Below are 18,452 nucleotides of genomic sequence, written 5' to 3' on the forward strand. Positions count from 1 at the left end.
TAACACTGAATTTCTGTTTTAAAATAGGTAAAATGGAATATTTGAAAATATTGCTGTCAAAAATTAAAGCTAAGACAGTTTCTGGCAAGGATCATCTCTTTCTCAAACAGGGAAGAATGGGAAGAGGAAACATTGCTGCTCCTGAGTTACCCTTTAGATCAGTTCAGCCAAGTCATGCCTCATGCAGTGCTATCAAGATCAATAAGACTTGTTATAGAGTGACTTACTGAAGTCACTTTGGATAAATTATTCACCAAGAACTTCACAGATTTTATGGTATTTTAAGACAATGGTTTAACAAATCTCAAAGGCATGTCAATTTAAAGTATTGATCCAAAGCTTGGAGTTTCAGCTCATTATACCCTAAGATCACAGGTTGATAAAGTTTTCAAAACTAGGCTAAAAAGTTAGCTGGATTAATTCAAGTGATCTATAACATTCCCTCCTTAGGGTCAAGTTTAAAACACTGTGGAAATGTCCTTTACAGCAATGGCAGCACTTTTGCCTCCTGCCAAAAGTGGGAAGTGTATACAGCCTGAAGAGAAAAGATATGCATATTAGGAGAATTCAGCAAATTTCCTGGAACTTCAGTTCCTTCTTATGTGTTCAGAAATTTATTATCATATTTCCCTGAAGATATAATTTAATTTGAAATAATTCTGCTGTAATTTCTGCCTTTTTACATTTTTAACTCTTTTTACTTTGGGAATGTGTCCTTTTGTGAGGGTCAAATACCAAGCATTTAGAAAAATATACATAGGCTGGTTATAGTTAATGAAAGAAGCACATAACTTTGCATTTCAAATGCAAAAATAAAACCTAGTTTTGGCACAATTAAGAGAAGGACAAAATAGCACAGAACATTTAGAAAATGCTGCAAATAAACCCATAACTAGTTTACAACTTTCTTTTTTTTACTTTAATCTCAGAGAAAACAGCTTCATTCAGCTTTATTATTATTTTCAAGAGTCCTATATCCTTTGAAAATATATTTTTAGTGATCAAAGGTAAAATATATTGTATAGCAATACAGCTATACTGAAACACCATTGTTAGAGAGAGCCTTCAATAAATGCTACTTTGAAACTGAGCCTGAAAAATGACAAATCTTAAAGCTACATTTTTTGTCTAAAACAAGAAGGCATCAGCTGTTCCACCTCTGTCCACTCCTGCCTGAAAACCCTTTTGGGGAAAAGTGTGAAAAATTAGTGGAGGATAAAATAGTTTCTAGATAAAATTAGCTTTTTGGTTAAAGACAACAGAAGCAAACAGAAGGAGAATAAACATGATTTATGTTTCTGTTTTGTTCCATATGCACCAATTACAAACAAATTTAGCTGCTGGTGGCCAGAAACCCCAAGTATCTTGTGATGTGTGTTCCTGTTTGTCTCTAATCATATATTAAATATTGTACTGAGGCCTGTTAAACATTGATAAGTTTTTTTGCACTGTAAGATCCTCTAAGATCATTGTTCCTAAATACCATAAAGTCCTGGAGTAGTTTTATGCATTTTTATGGTGGTTTAGGTCCACCTTAGGTCTCAGTCTTACCTTTCCAAGGGAGAAAGTCAGCCTGACTGTATATTAATATTGGTATCATTGTAATGATTAGCTGTTCAAATCTGAAAGAAAAAAAAAAAGTGTAGTTTTCTGATGATCACTCTTTACTATCAAAAGAAATTTTGTCACTCTTTTATGGGAAATTTACAAAAATTTGCAGAATTACATATTCATCATTTTTGTGTACAAACCTTTGCAAAGAACTCTACTTTTTTTTTACTTGTACAATACATTGGCCTGGAAACATTGTTTCTCTATTTCCATCGTATTTTCTCAAGGCAAGAACCTTCTGTTTTGGTTATTTCCTCATTGCCATACCTTTCTAACTTTGTAATGTATGGAACAGAACTTAGTATAGGTCTGGTTTTATATGAATATTTTATTATCCTAAGAGATGCTTTTAAGGGCAGAAAAAATACAAGAATACTATCAAACTACACCCATACTTGAATTTTCAGTACCATTTTTTGAGGTCTTGCATTTTGATTGAAATTGGTCCATACAAGCTTTACATATATATAAATAGTATATGCTTTTATGCCTATGGATATGAATCATCAAAGGATAGACATAGAGACTATTTTCTGGGTGCAAATGGGGGAAGAACAGAATGGCACCACATATTTCTATTTCTGCAGCTCAGAGTATTTCAGTTTCCATCTCCAAAACCGGCAGCTGTTGTTTATCCTTTAGTATCTTTCTGATAAAGCTATACTACTAAATACACAAGTGTGTCCAATATGTCTTCACTCACTCTTCTCTTAGATGGGCTGGTGTGGAGATGATTCCTGGATTTTTGAAAGCTGCTGAGTCCAGGGATATTGTTCTCTCTATCTCAGGATCACAGTTGTTCAAGGCAATTTCCCTAACAAGATAAATATATTTGCTGACATCTGTAAGTGGCTTACTACCAAGTGGGATGTTAGCCTGATTATTCTCTACTGTTTAACAGAATGGCTCTCTTCAGAGCATGAGATTTCCTGACACAAATTTTCTCTTTTAACCCATTAATAGCACAACCCACCCCCCCCCACCAGTCCCCATATTCAGCTACCATGAATATTTAATAATAATTTTCTGATCTTTTGCATAGCCTTAACATATTAGGATCAGAAAAATAAACAATTTTTCTAAAGGACATTCATCTTGATATTTATCTGTTCAATTTTCTAAACAAGGGAATATAGTGTAGTTTTGGAGCTTTAGATTTTGAGCTTTAGAAATACATATAGGGATCTTTTGTGTGTGTGTGCTTGAGATCACAGCAACAACAACAACTTATTTTGTAACATCTAAATCTCTTCTATTGTGAATTTATTAATGTCAGTGCTTTAAAGAATTAGTACTATATAAAAGATCACATATTAGGTTTGAAATTATTTGCTTGAAAACCTACAGGAAGGTATGGCAGGCTAAAAAGCCAAACAAACTTAAACAACAAGAAATCTGAGTTTTGCTTTTCCTTTTTGTTTAGCTATCTCAGAAGAGTAAGAGGACAAATTAATATTACTGAGAATTTTAAAAGCAGTCCACTGACTATTCTGAGTAGTAAATATCCCTTCTCTTTTTAAAAATCCCATTTCAGTTTTCAGTCAAAATAATAAGTTTTCTCCATCACTATATATTTTTTAAGTTCTCTGTATAGTTCAGCAAACATTCCCATCATCCTGGTGAAGTAGGTCACGGGAGAGTAATGCTATTATTTTGGCACAGCATAGTAGAACCCAGAACAAATTAATTGCTTTCAAAATGCAGTGCCAGTAGAGAGCTGTGCAGCTTCCAAATTCTGAGGTTATATACACAGTCATTTGATTAAACATGATAGTGATAGTGAAGCCAGAAACTTAGTTGGAGTCTAATGTCTGGGGTTTTTTTATTCTTTTTTTTTTTTTTTTTTTTTTTTTTTTTTTTTTTTTTAATTCTGATAATTGTGTTTTCCTGTGAGTATCTAGGTACAGCTGGCCACAGATTTTTTCATTTCCTCCAAAATAGGATATATCATACTTATATCTAGATAGGTGCAATAAAAATTAAAATGTAACCACGGAATCCCCAAAGCTGTTACTTAGTGGATGCAATGCCTTGAAAGACCATACCAGCTCTGGCTGATAGAGGGACTCATTGAAATGGGAACTTCTATTCCAAAATATTTAGGTTGTGCCTGTGTGAAAGCATGTCTGAAAACAGAGAAAACAGAGACAAACTAAAGCATCACTGGGTATACAATGGAGTGAACTGTCCTTGGTTTTGCACTGTCTTTCCTAGTGATGCAGGTCAAGGCATTTCCAAGTAAACATTTTCATAATAACATGGCAAGCAAGTTTTGATTGTTCTTCTTACCCCCCTTTCACTGTGACACCCCTTTAAACTATTTTTCTCTCTTTTCTTTTCTTTTCTTTTCTTTTCTTTTCTTTTCTTTTCTTTTCTTTTCTTTTCTTTTCTTTTCTTTTCTTTTCTTTTCTTTTCTTTTCTTTTCTTTTCTTTTCTTTTCTTTTCTTTTCTTTTCTTTTCTTTTCTTTTCTTTTCTTTTCTTTTTTCTTTCTTTTTCTTCTTTCTTTTTGTCATAAGGCCAATAGTTCTGGAATGAGCTGTGTCAGTCAGCTTGACAACTACTCATGGGTTTTTTTTATTTCCATCAAATTTCATGTCAACCAAGGCATGTTGCTGAATAAGAATTTAGCTCCAGAAACTGAGCTGCTGCAATGACTCAGTGCTGCTATTGAAATCCTGTTGCTCCTTCTCTCTTCACTGGTATCAGCCCCAAAGTCCTGCTTCATTTCTACCAATTTGACACTACTGTTAAAATAAATTCCCACTCAGAAAGACAGGAGGTAAAAATAAATTGAGATTGCAACAAAGAGCCAGGCAAAGAGCAGAAAACTGTTCTGCATTCACTTCTGTCATAATCCTATGAAACTGAAGGAAGAGGGCAGCAGCCTGCTTGTTTTCATGTGAAAATGCTGCATTTTTCTACACTGAGAAAACAGAGAGGTCCTTTTCATTCTCATGACCGCCTTAAAAAGAAATTAAAAATATATGTATATTTTTTAATGATGAGCACAAAAAAATTATTAGATACTTAGCATTTATTACACAGGAATAGGATAAGAAAAATGATTCACCTGAATCTCACTACCTTTCCACATTCTCCATCTCAATCTTCTTGCAATATTTACAGTGAATTTGGAGGCCCATGCTTCCATGTCAAAAGGGCATATAAAATAAGAGTAGGTATATTTTTAGAAAGGTAATAAAGCACAAATTGCACTTGAAAACTCTTAAAATATATAGTTCTTCTGTGGGCAACTTCATGGTCAGTGACTGAAATAAATTGCTGTTTTGCCTAGAGCTTGTATAGTCAGCAAAATCATGATGGTGTTTTTTAAAATGCTGAGGTTCAAATGATTTAGGTGGTGATCCATAAAGTATAAAATATTTTCTATATTTATAAAATGAGTATTTGATTGGTTCTTATTAAACTACTTTTTCTGCAATACATTGCAGTGATACCAACAAATAGATATTCTTGTTCTATTGACATTGTGGATTAACTTACAAGAAAATAAAGATATAGATTGCACATTAGACTGTGTCTGTTTCTATCAAATTGCATGTGTGGTTGAACTTTTCAGGTGAAATTTGAAAAATTCAGAGTTTTGGAACATATTTAGGAGAAAGGAAGCAGATCTTAAAAGAAAGGAATATATATGTGGTATTATTTATACACCAGAAATGCAAGTTGCAAAAAAATTCATGTGGATTTAATTGAAAGATCTTTTGAGTTATTTGTGCTATAGTTTTTTTGGTTATCTGAGTTTCTGATGAGTACTTTTTCAATATAAATCTCACACCTGTCTTGGCAATTTTTAGTAATGAGGGTGGTAAAGTGATTTTGTTTCAAATTTGAAATTTTTTAAATTGATGGGATCACTACCTGAATCTAAAATAGAACCTGCATTTATGAAAAGATCATAATTTATTAAAAGGGTTTTAGAAAGGTGTCTCAAAGTATTCTGCTTGTTCTGTAGAATATTTTCTCTTTAACTTCAGGAAATGTTTATAGCTTCTAAGATTTTTTTTTTTCTTTCTCTTATTCATGTTGAATATTTAACATATAATTCTACTGAATCAGGAAGCTTGTTTATCAGATAGGCAAATATGTACTACTCCACAAAGGTGATAGAATCTGTTCCAATTAATTTTTAGCCCTATCAATAAATTCATTTCCTTATATATACATGAAAAATATGAAATTCCAGAGTCCTATTATTTATTGAAGGCAAATAAGAATACAATTTCCATCCCTATTCATAAATAGATCTTTACTTGGATACACACTACCATAACTTCAATTGACATCACTAGCAGCTGTGAATATGTAACTAAGGACAAAGCTTGGCCCTCAATCAAAACCATTTTCTGCAGCAAAATTACTTATTTATGATTATTTGTGTTTTAGATAAGCCATTCAGTTATCTCACTTCCTTCAGTAGTGTGTCATAAATTGTAAACCTCCAGTAACTTTGTTGTGTATTACTCCATTACATTGTCAAATTAATTAATATATATTTATATTATTCTGCAAAAATCCATTATGTGTTCTAGGCAAGTCTTGCTATTCTGAATGTTTATGAAACAATCCAAGCATCCAGCTCTGTAACCCAATAAATGCATTCTTGACCCTGCTAATGACAGATTTCAGGCTGCAAAGTATCTCTGCAAATCCTCAGGAGTGTTTGGCCTCGTCAGGAATTCTCCTGGCCTGCTCACAGCTATGTTTCACAGCTCTGCTGTAAAAGCAATATTCTAATGACCTATTTTCTAATGGCTATTTCTTAATTTGTTTTACTTTTGCTGAGCTTTGTGTAGCCAAGTAGTGTAACCATAATTTTTATATAGATAGTGCTACTAAGCAATTGTTTTGTGTAGAATGAACTGTTTATATCCATACCATAATGATGAAGACTGATGGAATAAACGACTGGGAGTGAAGCAGAGTCCTTAAATATGGGCAAAGATCATGAATTGTAGAGACCACACAGGGATGGGATGATGACAGAGGTGGCACCTGAAGATCCTCAGGTCTTTAAAGAAACTCTTGAATGGTCAATTACCTATTGAGAGAAAAATATTTCCTTCTCACCTGTGTAAAATCAGATTTTGGAAGTAACAGGAGAACAGAGAACAAGTATGTGAGATAGGAAAAATGCTCATTTGACATATGAGAAATTAAGATATATTAGGGACAAATAAACCACAATAAAAACTCAACAAACTAAGATGGAAAGGAAAGGAAAAGGAAAAGGAAAAGGAAAAGGAAAAGGAAAAGGAAAAGGAAAAGGAAAAGGAAAAGGAAAAGGAAAAGGAAAAGGAAAAGGAAAAGGAAAAGGAAAAGGAAAGAACACACCTCCACACCCCCACACACGAACAACAACAACAAAAATGGGGGAAAAACTATGTTAGAAAGGTCATTTGACCTGAAATGGGGAGCAAGAAGCATCAAAATCAACATGATGCACCTGAGGGAAGGACATGGATTGCTGATGACATGCTACAGTGTCCCACTCCTGCTGTGATGCTGCAGTCTCTAGGACCTATAGAAGCAGTGAAGGGGGAAGAACAACCCACAGAAAAAGTACAAAATCCAAGAAGTTTCTGTGTAACAATTATAACAGTATCATTTTTAAGATTTTTCCTCTGAAATAGTTTTCTTTCCTCCTTTTTTCTTGTATTTTTTATCACACAACAAAATAAATTCCTGATACTGTATGAAAGGTGTTTTTTTTCTTTTTGTTGGAATAAGTATTTTGACATAACAAATTCACTGCAATTCAGCAGAGCATGCAGCCCCTGTGTTGCAGTGTAGATTGTGCCATCTGCTCATGCACTTGGGGAATTTCTGAGTCTCAGAGGTACTCCCCATGTAGAACATTCTATTCATATGTGAATTCTCAACTAGCAATTTAAACAGAATGTTTTTTTCAGTGTGTCAAGTAAGAACTTTTTTCTAAGGCATATAAGAAGAGCATGCAGGCTTTAAGTGCCTGCTCCAAAAGAGCAAATATTAGATGACCTCTAGTGAGGAAAGAAAGATGGACATGTGAAAGATTATGTTCTATATTCTTCAAATTTAGTTATATGGAAGGTCATGGAATATTTTTCCCAGACAACATCTCTGATTTGAGTAGAATCTTCCTAGAAGTGTGAAATTTTACAGAGAAACAGAACAAAGAGATGTCTACCTAAAAATATTTTCCTAGGCATTTACTGAAGAAATAATATCTAAACTACTGTCAGCCTTTGTCCACCCTCAGCAATGATTTTATCTTTGCTGTTATGTCCCAAATCCCATTACTCCTCTTATCTAATATGACTCAGAAGGTGATCTGTGTCATTCTCCAGTAGTGCTGGAAATGGCTTTTAATAGGAGACTTGGAACATAAAGCAACAAAACAGTATTTTGATCCTAGTCCTCATTTTTAGAGAAAGATGTAGGTCCTGTGCCTCAGTGCACAATGGGAGTGGAGATAACAGAAATAAAGATATTGGAAGTGTATCCAGCAGGACTGCAAGCTGCTGGCTGCAGCAGTGATTGAAAGGATGTACAGATGTGTGCTTGTGGGAAGCTCCCTTCCCTCTTGGGGAAAGGTGTTTCAGGAGGAATGGGAATGTGTTCAGGGTGCAATCCACAGGGCAAAGCAAGCCTCACTCTGTCTTTTACCCAAAGTCTTTACACAGGAGCAGTGAGCAAAACCATGGTAATACTGCTTGGAAATCACATTCTGTGATTTTTCTTCCTGTATTCATCTTCATTTTTGGAGCCATGTTTTGAGGATTGACAGTTATTTACTGAGTTATGAATGGCAGCATAACATTCATGCTGGAGGCAACATTTTGCTTCTCCAGCAACTTTCATATGTGAAGATCTATGTTTTCTAGATCGAGCTAATACCCATAATCCTGCCTTTACTTTCTCCTTTACTTTAAAAAAAAACCAGCTACTTGAATTTTAGTTGTTACAAAACAAAAGTTTATGAAATCTATTGTGAAAGATATTTGACACTTCCATGCTTCTGTAGAAGTATCTAGATTATTAAATATTTGTATCTTGGTGCCATAGTGTCTTTAAAGGAAAGTCCTCTCAAGTGTCATGCAAATAATTGCTCTACCTCTTCATAATATTTCAATCATTATGAATTAAGAAACTTTATTAACTGTCATTAGAGTTTCTTCCTATAAATAAAAATATTCATGCTAATTAGGGCAACTCTTTTCCATATTTTTTATATATTGATAGATCATTGTTCTGATATAAATCTTTACTACTATTGTTGGTAGAATATGTTGGACTGAGTCCAAGGCAGTGAATATAAATAAGTAGAAATGGAAGTGAAACTCATATAAAATATTAAATATTATCATAATCTATTTCCTATTTGCATTTCTGTCCATCCTCCTTCAGTATTTCTAATGAAAGAAAACACATTGAATATTAAGAGCTGAACAAGAACTGAAACTCGTTTTAAGGATAAAGAAAGTGACATGAAATTAAGTAGAACTTTTACCATCAAAATTATTCATAAGGACCATTTGTTGATTAAACTATCTGTTGTACTCTCAGCATGTCATATCACATCAATCACATATGAATTTAAATTAAAGCCATATTCCAAAAAACAATAATTGCCAAGTTGTCACGTGTGCCATCTGAGTGCTAAATTTAAGCTTTTGCAGTACTTCAGCAGCTGCATGAACCTATGAATAATTTATTAACTGTTTGAAATTGTATATTAGAATTATCCAACTAGTTGCATATTTTAGCTAATGTTTGGAATTGAAGAAATATAACTAGCCAATTCACCAGATACTTCCTAATGAAAAGCAATTATTTTGTGCAACATTTTGAAAGATCCACTTAATCCTTAATATAAGCTTTAGGCAAATGGAGAGGTATTGAGCTAAAATTCAAAATTACAAGAAGAAAAAAGATGTAATAAATGATATGTGGAGGAAGAGAAGGTCTTCAGCTAGATAATGCACAAGTGGCTTGTACATAGCTCCAGGGATTCTTGTTCTTGTATTCTACAGACAACAGGTGATTTTTTAGGATTGCTCTTGATCACAAATTTTGTGGGTTTTTTTGATTGAAGGAATCATGACATACTTTCTGTGCACATCAGAAATTATTTGTCATTTTTTGTAACTGACTAGCATTAAAGTCCATATTCCCACTTGCCAGAGATGTGCTGGTACTGGGCTTGCCTGCTTTATGTGGCTGGTAAGCAACAGCAAATATCTGATGGAAGGAAAGTGAAAATATTCTTTGCAGGCATTAGGCATTCTTGTTCTCAAACAAACTGCCAACACATGAACAGCTCATTTTATACCCATGGGCTCAAAAGTAATGTATTTTAAAGCCAGGAAAAGGGGTGTCATCTCTCTCTAAGGTGTGACTGAAATCACATGATTTTGTAAAATCTTAGAATATCTCAAGTTGGAAGGAGCCCATAAGGATCATCAAGAAGTCATTGCAGGACCCCCTAAAACTAAACCATGTGAGAAAGTGCATTGTCTAGACACTCCTTGAACTGTGCCAGGTTTGGTGCCATGACCACTTCTCTGAGGAGTCTGTTCCAGTGAAAAACCTTTTCCTAATGTTCATTTTGAACTTCCCCTGACACAGCAAAAATCAAACTGACTGGAGAAGGGATTTCCCCTTTCAGGAAATTGCTGGTTTAGGAAGCTGCCAGGATAATTTTTTTCTCATCACAGGGGCAAGTGTGACTCTTGAATATTTTATTGCACTTTATGTTTACCTCAGGCTGCTGGGTTGGTCCCCTATAAACTGAGAGCTTAAATAATTAGGCTGTGGAGCTCATGGACATATGTGATTGCCATTGGTTTGTTTTTTTGGGGTTTTTTTTGTTTTTTTGTTTTTTTTTTTGTTTTTTTTTTTTTTTTTTTTGTTTGTTTGTTTGTTTGTTTGGTTTTTTATTGTTTTCATAATGTTATTCTCTTTTTAATCTGCAAGAGCAGGTACCATAACACGTTATACAAATTTGTGATTAAGACTGTAGCATAACTCTTAGAACAGAAATAAGAATTAGTAACACCATGTCCTGTGTTTGAAAGGAGAATTCCTATCACTGAGCAGCAGTATGAAGCCTCATTCCTAGATGAGCCCTTGCCTACTTGCTTTGATAGTAATCCTGTCAGGTGTAAAGCAGGATAGGAAGGAGTTTGTGATACTGTCTGTAACCTGTGTGGGACCAATGGGTTTTACCTTGCTTTTTTTTTTTAACACAGGTGCTTGTTCATTCTTAGTGAAATGTAATTTTTATCTGATTATACTTTTGGAATTATTTTTAACAGTCATATCCAAGCCTTCACTTTTGGATTGTACTGCTGTCTGCAGCTAGTAGAGGAGGACTTATCCAAACTGCTGTGAAGGGGTCAGGTCATGCCAAGTAGAATTTAGGAATTTGTCTAATTTAGAGTATGACACACAAAAGTTTCCTTGCTTTAAAATTACTGTCCACAGCAGTAATACTAGTAGTAGTAATAGTAGTAGTAATGATGATGATGATGATGATGATGATGATGATGATGATGATGATGATGATGATAATAGTAATAATAATAAAGGGAGGGAAGGAGGGAGAGAGGAAGAGAGGGAGAAACGAGGGACAGAGCCAGAAATGAGCCTTGGGGAATGCTGCCAGTATAGCAGAAGTAAGATAGTAATAATACAAAATGCTATTACTTTTATTTAGAGTAATATCTGGGTCCTTTGGTATAAAATAATTAAGGTGATGCAATACTCTGATAAAGGGAACTATTTAGAAGAGATTAAATTACTCCAGTATTATTTTTATTTGTGTTATAACTCCTTATACATAGCATACTAGGGCTTTGCAATGGCCACTGCTATGAAGATATCTAAATTAGAAAATTCCTAGTCCAGATAAAATTCTCAGAAGAAATAAGTGAAAGTGAAGAGGCAAAATTAAGTAACAGTACAGTGGGTATTTTAATTAAAAGCAGTGGATGGAGGTTGTGGTTGGTCTGATTAAATGGTAGAACAGTTGGCCTGGCAAAATTTAATTCACAAATTACAAGGAGCAACTTTCTACAGAGATCCCCTCCTTTGTTGGCCTCTTATTTTACTTCTGCTTTTTTTCCCACCCAGTCAAGAGGATCATTGAATAAAACATTTAGGATTTCATAATGCAATACTATTTCTAACTTCATTTTTAGTGTGATTTTTTTTATGGTGTTATCAAGCATGTACATAGGGAGAGATTTGTTCTATCACCTAAGCCTGTTTCTATAGTAATTTAAAAAATCTCTCAGTGTGATATATTTCTCAGGATCTCAAATAATTAGGACAATTGGTCAAATGGCACATTTGTGACTCCACAGGGATAAACTGCAATTATGAAAATTCTGCTTTATTAAGGTAATTTGATAGTGACAAAAAGATATATTAATATGTATAATTATAATGATGTTTAGCATTTACAATATTCCTGCTACCTCAGGATCTCAAGAAGTTCTTCAGAAGAGTTTGTTTTGCATTCAGACTGTGGTGCAGTTGCTGCTCCCTCTGTGTTACACATGGGGAAAATAAATTACAAAAAATTAGAATATGTGCAAAAGCATTAAGGCACTGAAAGAGGCTGATTGAAAGAACTAGAGGCAAGGTTTTTTGTCTCTACTTTGGTTCATTCTTTCTGATGCATTCTAAGGGCTGGACTGCAAGTTGGGCTGTGTCCTCAGCCTTGTGCCCTCAGAGGTCTCCTCTAGAGTGCACACACAGAAAATGTTTGACTTTAACCCACTTCATACATGTTCCAAAGAGATAAATCCAAATTTGCACATCATAATTTAAATCTGGGGCAAATGGAAGAATCATGGCCTACAGACTTGTCTAAGAGGTGTAACAGCCCAGAACTCCTCCTGGAGCAGCAGCTTCCTTTATACCTCCTCCTCAGGTCTTGTCTGAGTCACAGTTGTATCCACACCCTTTCCAACATATCTGTAATGCACAGATCCTCCAATGTAAGGACTTGGAATTATGAAATCATTGGCAATGCTGAGGAAAAACATCAATTCTGACAGAAGAAAAGTGTAGAGGAACAAAGACATTACACAATTTTGTATTAGAATTTAAAGATTTCTCTTTTCAAGTTAAAAAAATAGCAACAATCAAACAAAAAAAAAGATTAGATTTCAAATATTTCAGTTAAAACTTTAGTTTCTATCTCCAATACTTATCTGTATATCATCAACATCAAGTTCTATGTAGCTCTAAATCCCTCTGGTGTCTTTCAGATCTGATGCTTCTGTGCAAATCTACTCTCCTCCCTGTAATATCATTTCCTAGTAAACATACACTTAAAATGTTTCTCTTCCATTTTAATAATAATCCATTTTTGAAAATGCATAATCTGTGAACCAAATACAGAAAATTCCCCTGTCATGTAGGGTCTATTTAGATGATAGGGAAAGAAAATCCATGAAGTTAAAATAAATTGATGCTACAGTCATCCCCAAGACACACTACATGAGTGACATAAAACTCATCTGAGGATGTGGAGGTAATGAACAATCAATCAATGTAGTCCTCATAATCCACACTTCAAATGTTTTGCTGTTATTAGATCTTCAAAAATATATAGAAGAATCAGAGAATCAGAATAAAAGTGTTAGGAAGAAAAGATGATATTAAATAAAGTTTGGAAAGGTACTATTTCATTAGAAAGAAGAAAAAATAGAAGGATAAGGAATGAATTTCCCCAATAACAGCAGAAAGTCAAGGATTAGTGGCCATGAACTAAACCACAAGAAGTTCCACCTCAGCAGAGGAAGAACTTCTTTCTTTTGAGGATGGCAGAGCTCTGGAACAGCTGCCCAGGGAGGTTGTGGATTCTCCCTCTCTGGGGCCATTCAAAACCCACCTGGATGTTCCTGTGCCCCTGATCCTGGTGACCCTGCTTGGCTGGGGGTTGGACTGGATGATCTCCAGAGCTCCCTTCCAACCATAATGATTCTGTGATCAGAGCAATTAAAAAAAGAAATACTTTCTAAAGCATTTTCATCACAAAATGTGCAATTCAGGGTCACTATGTCTTATCAGGGATTTAGAAAAAAATAATCATTGATTCATAATGCAAAACTTTTTGGTTTTAAAACACATGATATTGAAGTGGGTAGAAAAAGCTGTAGGGCTTGTATAAGTCAGACTTTCTTTGATTTTGCAGATTTAAGATGAATCTTTCCTCACAGCTACTCTATGAATGTCTAAAACAGAAAACCTTCCTTCAAATCCATCTTGGAGGTGGGATGAGAAACAATATGTTGTATTGAGCCACTGCCAAGGACTGTGTGCTTTCTGCTACAGCTCTGGGATGGAGAGGAGGGGGAGAATGAAAAACCTTGGCTTTGCTATGGGGTCAAAATATTTATTTAGGTCATGCTTTTCCTCTCATTCAAGGACTCACAATGTAATTATTTGTCACTCTGAACTAGACCTTTATCCATAAAATAGATATTTGTGCAAGGTACTTACAGATAAATATGGTGCAGAAAAATACTGCTTAGATTTCTTCTTCTGTTACTGCCATTTCAAACCTGAGTCTCTTAGTTCAAATCTCTTGTTTCTTTCCAGCTGAACTGTAAAAACATGCCAATGTTGTGATGTGAACAAACAAGGACAAGGAAAACCTGTCTAACATAATTTTACTTGACTAAATTATAGTCATGTTGGGTTCAGAAAGTAAAGAATTCAGCCGAAACCAAATGGGTTATTTTTTCTTTAGTGTCAGTACATTCTCTGTTTTAATTTTTTGCACATCAAAAAATATAAAGGTTTTCTTCTGAACTAGTCAAAGCTAACTAAAATTTTAGGTCAAAAATATTTATCTCTAGAATTACTTTGATCTTACAACTACCTTATTAGGTTAAAAAAACAGTCAATTCTAGTTTATCCTACTAATCCTAATGTTACTATGCTAGATTGTCACTAAGTCTGCTTTCATTTATTTTTCATGTTAGCTGGAAAGCTCACACAATTTTTGATTTGTATAAATCATCTTCAAAACTAAGACAAATTAGAACCTTTTAATTTTATATGATTAAAACTTCCATTAAATCCAATGCAAAATCGATTTAATGTTTTATGCAATTTTTTGTCTTTGTTTGTAAGAGAAATACAACTTTGCATAATATTCCATTAATGTAATGATCACTGACATATCAAAGTGACCTATTTATAATTTCAATGCATATAGAACATGGCATAGAATGCATGCATGCATTTGATATAAAAAACATATAAGAAAGCTCTGCATTGCATTCAAACTCTTGTGTATGTCAAATGTCATTTCCAGAGATTTTATTTTTTCTTTTATTCTGAGGAGCTGAACTGTTCCAAATTCTGTTTCAAGAACCTTGTCCTCCTAACCATTGAGACTCATGCTCACCACTAAGGCTCAGGCAGATTAGAGGGAATGCTGCTACTTCCATGAATGAAGAATAAAGCATTTCCCCAAGAACCCTAAGGCACAGAGACAGCCCCCTTTATCTACCTCTTTGTATCTTTGGCTAACATAATCTCTGTGGAATTCTCTAATAAAATCTGACTGACTTACTTTTCTAATTGCTCCAAACTCTCTCCATTTCATCAATTTTCCCTGCCTGAAAAATGCTGATAAAAGCCCTTCATTCTGGCTGACTGGGAAATGAGCAAAAAGATGCCACTTCTACTTTTCTTTCCAATATTAATATTAAAGTTTGAGGCATTTTGAAGAAAATTAAATTTTGAGATGATTAGCTAAACCTGCAGCTTTAATTAATCACAGCCTTAATCCATCAGAATGCTTATGCATACATCAAGATTTTAGGCATGTGGACATGAGTTCACACGAGTGGATTTTTTTAGAAAAGAAAAATGTCTGAGTAAAGTTTAAAGGGAATTTTTTGAATTTTCTCATGCTTGTATAAAATTGTGCAAAGTTGAAACTTCCACAAAATATAGAAAAATGTTCATTTTATTCTGATTTTCAGTTGCTGGAAACCTCCAGATATTATAAAGGTAGATTTAAAAAAAAATAAAAAAAAACAAAAAAAAAAAAAAAACAAAAAAAAACCAAAAAAAAAAAAAAAAACAAACAAAAAAAAAAAAAAACAAAAAAAAAACCAAACAAAAAACAAATAACAAATAACCTTAACAAATCTAACTGACTCTATTTCAAAGAGCTAGAAATATGAAAGGAAACTTGGAAATTCTGCTGTTTATTGCCTTGCAGTGCCTTGATTTAGTGTCTGATACTTATTCTTCAGGCGTGTTGTGGAATTCTCATCAAGGCTAGGGTGATATCACCAGGCTGACTAGAGACATGATGAAATTCCTATTTACAAAAAAAATGGTTGTCCTTTGTCTACTGAGAAAAAAAATATGCTTTGACTGATACATCACTGTCAACATTTTTGGTCATTATTTATTCCTTTCTGTTTTCTGTGGAAGCCCTTCAGACTCTCTCAGTCCATAAATCATTGGTTATTCTACTGCTTGAAGATACTGGCACTGCATGGCACTTCCAAAGCCTTGTTATGCAAGGTCTGTAGAATACTTACTTAGAAACCAGATACATCCACATTAATTAATATCTGTGTTACAGGAAAGATGAGTGGAAAATGCATTTAGTACATTGATACTTATTTCAGAGATTGTTTGTTTTGATTGGTTTGAAAAAAATACAAGCCATGTGAAACTTTGGATGTTGAATTTTTGATAAATTTTGGTGGGTTTTTTTGTTTTTTCGTTTTTTTTTAATATATGAAGACAAGTAGTTGAAAAGCTTTATTATGTTTTGGAAAGCTGTAAATCCAGTCAATCTAGAAGAGTATGAAGAAGTTTGCAAAAGAAGCCATTAAAGGTAGAAAATGTGGCCCACAGGCTCATTGACAGTGCCCCAACAGAGTGGATTAGGAGAGATGTTTAAATCCTTTACAACCATTTGGGCCTATGAAAGAAGAAAAAAAGAAAAATGAAAAGAAGCTTATGTGGTAAATAAAAGTCATGGAAAGGGAAAGGTGATAGAGAGTCCACAGTATTTAACAGTGAATGATTGATTCTACAAGTCAAAGAGTAATGGTATCTTGTTTTCAGATTGTTTAAGTGTCAATCCTTTGTAAGCAGCCCTTTTGAAGAGGGCTTTGCAGGCAGCTGGCAAGGCCCATAGGGCCTCTGTGTCAAGAGTACAAAGGTTTCCATTATCTTAGAGCAATTTGTTACCTCTGAGATGGAAATGCCAAAACATCTTTTTTTTTTTTTGTGTGTGTGTGTGTGTGTTGCAACTATGAAATTCATAGAAGGTATCTGGTTTGAGGTTTTGTCTCAAAACATCTTGCAAACAGAATAGATTGAATATATATCCACAAGTTGAATAGATGCCTATTAGGTTATTAACAAAAGACCTTCCTACCTCACTTTAATACCTTGTGCAATCTTGGAGGAGCATTCTTGTCCTCAGAGCCTTGAACTGGGATCCACTCTTGCACTTTGACAGTGCCACTGGAGATCACTCTCCTTGCTCTTTTAAGAGAGCACTCCAGCAAAGAACAGGACTCTTGACCCTCAAGACAGTGTTCCAATACTTCTGAAATATGTATGGTGGCACAAAAAGTGTTTAAAAGAATCTCATTTGGGGCTTGGTTTTGGGTGGGTTTTTTTTGTTTTTTTTTTTTTTTTTTTTTGTTTATGTATGTTTGTTTGTTTTTTAATGAACACTCCCTATATCAGGGTGCCCTGCATTTCTCAAAAAGTTGGAGGTTCTAAACAGTTTTAGAAAAGAAGTGCAACTTCAGAGCCCTGTACAGAACTCTCTGTTCAAGCTCTCATGTTGCAGAGTCAGCAGAATACCATGCACTTGGGTTTGTCTCTTTCACAGCACAAAATCCCTTCTGTACCCCTTACATCCCTGGACCCTCCAAATGTGCTGGATCCCACAGCACAGTCTGTTTATTCCTCTTCTCAGCAGTTTGTCTGTTGCTGAAGTCACAACAACATTAGAGATATCCCTTATATTTTCTTGTCTTCCCCTTTATTCACCCCAAATATGTCCCCTTTTTCTATATCTACAATAACTTTAGCAACATTGATAGATTATTTTTTTTTTCAAGATTTATTGAAGGATTTTTTGTTTGTTTGCTTGCTTGTTTGAAAACTCGATCAACAAAGAGCAATTTTAAAGTGCTAGGCACTGAAAGGAAGTGCCTGGGCTTCCTGGCCATATCCAGTCAGTGCAATGTTTACTATGTTACTATGGGAAAATTGTTTATATGCATAAAGCAGAACACATCTTACTTTCACATATGCTAAAAGCCAAACTCCCACTGCAAGGTTCATGATAGAAATCAAGCTGTTCAAAAAAAGTTTCTTTGACAAGATTCAGACATTGTTTGCCTGGTGTGGATTGGCTTAGAGAGAGCACAGGTTCCTAAAGCTTTTTTGAGTGAAACCCTCTTTTGTTGGAATTTCTCACCTTTTTTTTTCTTTATGAATTAGAAAAATCTGTTACTTTCTCTGAAGTAAAGTGTTAGTGCCCCTTTCTGGAAGTCTGTAGGTTGTTGTGGGGGGGGCAGACTGTTTTGGGATGGATCCAGGGTCATGCAGATCTCTGCTTGCTTTGTAAAGCCACTGGGTGGGAGTTACTGCTTTTGGAAGAATAGGAGATCACCCTGAGCTGCCCAGGGTACACAAGGAGAATCATTTATCCTTTGGTGTGGTGCAATGTGCCCTGACAGCATGTCTGGCACCTCTGCTAGCCAAGGGAGAGAGGGGACAGCAGAGGAAGATGCTGACTCCTGTTCCACCCTACACATTCACT

General features: G+C 34.7%; 1 protein-coding gene across 1 annotated transcript in view; it reads left to right on the forward strand.

The window, feature by feature from the left end:
- IL1RAPL1 (interleukin 1 receptor accessory protein like 1) overlaps positions 1 to 18,452 on the forward strand; it is a 669,427-nt gene that overhangs the window by 266,864 nt on the left and 384,111 nt on the right. The gene's annotated exons all lie outside the window — the stretch shown is intronic.

Source organism: Oenanthe melanoleuca, chromosome 1 (genome assembly GCF_029582105.1).
Source record: "Oenanthe melanoleuca isolate GR-GAL-2019-014 chromosome 1, OMel1.0, whole genome shotgun sequence".
In the NCBI taxonomy this organism is placed as follows: domain Eukaryota; kingdom Metazoa; phylum Chordata; class Aves; order Passeriformes; family Muscicapidae; genus Oenanthe; species Oenanthe melanoleuca.